At 44.5% G+C, this 2,430-nt stretch overlaps 1 pseudogene; it reads right to left on the bottom strand.

Moving 5' to 3' along the window:
* LOC100059098 (TATA-box-binding protein pseudogene) lies at positions 1–1,796 on the bottom strand (annotated as a pseudogene).
* Between the last annotated feature and the right edge of the window lie 634 nt (positions 1,797–2,430).

The following is a 2,430-nucleotide window of genomic DNA, read 5'->3' on the forward strand; positions in this document are numbered from 1 at the left end:
CACGTGCGGGAGAGCTCCACCTGGTACAGCAACCCACTAGAACGTCTGGCTTCTCCCCAAATCGTCCACACCACCACCACTTAAATGTACCCAAACTGATGTGTTTTCAAAAAGCAAGTGGGTAGCGGAGGCATGAGTACACCAGGGCCATTACGTAGTCTTCCTGAAACCTTTTAGGATGAGGTAGATGTTTTCAAATGCTTCGTAAATCTCTGCCCTGACTTTAGCACCTGTTAATACTTTTCCAGAAACAAAAATAAGGAGAACAATTCTGGGTTTGGTCATCCTGTAGATTAAACCAGGAAATAACTCTGGCTCATAACTACTCAACTGCTGGTGGGTGAGCACGAGGCCTTCTAGCCTTACAGGGAACTTCACATCACACGCAGCTCCCCACCATGTTCTGGATCTTAAAGTCCAAGAACTTGGCTGGAAAACCCAACTTCTGTACAACTCTGGCATATTTTCTTGCTGCTAGTCTGGACTGTTCTTCACCCTTGGCTCCCGTGCACACCATTTTCCCAGAGCTGAATATCAGTGCCGTGGTTCAGGGCTCTCTTACCCTCATGATTACAGCAGCAAACCACTTGGGATTATATTCAGCATTTCGGGCACGAAGTGCAATGGTCTTTAGGTCAAGTTTACAACCAAGATTCACCGTGGATACAATATTTTGCAGCTGCGGCACAATTCCAGAGCTCTCCGAGGCTGGCATGGCAGGGGTGATGGAGGTCATGGGCATCCTGGTGGAGGGGTACAGGGGCGTGGTGCCCGGCAAGGGTGCAGTCGTAAGAGTGTGAGTGGAAGAGCTGTGGTGTCTGGCTCGAGGCCCCCTGTGCTGCCTGCTGGGATGTCAACTGCTGAACTGCTGCCACTACCTGCTGCTGCTGTTGCCGCCGCCTTTGCTGCTCCTCCATGATAGACAGACTATTGGTGTTCTGAATAGGCTGTGGAGTCAGTCCTGTACCATAAGGCATCATTGGACTAAAGACAGGGATTCCAGGAGCCATGGTGCCTCAGCATTCAGTCTTTTCCTAGAGCATCCCCAGCACACTCTTCTTAGCAACTTCCTCAGCTCTCTGGGTTATCTTCACATACATTAAGAAACAGTGACGCTGTCTTATAATGCTGAAATCTTATTCCTTCCACGTTTCCTGTCACCGCATGCAAAATGTGTACTCCTGAGTTATGTAGTGTGTATTCTTTTGCCCAACGTTATAAGACTCATCCATGTTGATGTGTCTTCCCTCTAGCTGAAGTCGGTTAATTTTCTTTGCTGTGACATATCCCTCAATTGGTTCATCCATTCTGCTGTTTATGGACACTTGGCTCATTTCCAATTTGGGGCCATTAAGAACAATGCTGTGTGAACATTCCTGCACATGTCTTCCGGGGAGTATATACCTTGGCGTGAAATTGCTGGGTCACGACGCATGTACATCTTCAGCTGTCTACTTGGCACTCTTGAGTGCCACTATTTGTCAGCAGGCTACGAGCATCCTCCTGAAACCCAAATTATCACAGAATCAGGGTTCTACCACAATCGTTCCCTTGGATGCAACCCCCAGACACTCTGAGGTTGATAGGGACACTTAGAAAGGGAGGCCATGCTCACAGCAGGGGCCGCTCAGGACCACCAGGAGCTTATCAGGTAAATACCAAAAAAAAAAAAAAAAAGAAAAAAGAAAAAACCAGTCATCTCAGGATCAGACAGGAGACAAAAAGAAAGAAAAAAAGTAAAAAGGCTCCGGATCTAGGTGGCTACAAGTATCCCTCCCTCCCCAAAAGGAACCTTGAAATCTTATGTATTAAGAAAATATCAGGTCCAGCAAACAGTGCTGGTCGTATATTACTTACTGATTTAAAAACAACTATGACAGATAAACCCCTAGATACCAGGGAAGAAAGCAACGGTTAGCTACGAAATTTATATACAGCTGTGTCTGTGTTTATATGATGTATATATGTATATGTATATTTTTCTATAGCTGCAGAATAAAAAATTGCATATAAACTGTAAATTAAAAGAGATCCATGATTTGACCAAATGGAAATCCAAACTTCATATGTAGTCATGCCCCGCATAATGACGTTTTGTTCAAGGATGGACCACATATCTGACAGTGCTCTCCTAGGATTGGTACCATAGCTTAGGTGTGTAGTAGTTGATACCATCTAGGTTTGTGTCAGTGCACTTTATGATGTTCACACAATGATGAGGTCATCTAATGACACACTTCTCAGAACGGATCCCCATCATTCAGTGATGCATGATTGTACTTTGTTATTCTTTTTCTACCTCCAAAATGAAATGCATAGCTCATTATTTTTCAGACTTTCTTCTTTCCTATTGTGTAATCAGTTCAGGCTTTGACTATCTTTTTTCTGTTTGTTTTTTTGAGGAAGATTAGCTCTGAGCTAACATCCACC

Source organism: Equus caballus, chromosome 7 (genome assembly GCF_041296265.1).
Source record: "Equus caballus isolate H_3958 breed thoroughbred chromosome 7, TB-T2T, whole genome shotgun sequence".
NCBI lineage: Eukaryota > Metazoa > Chordata > Mammalia > Perissodactyla > Equidae > Equus > Equus caballus.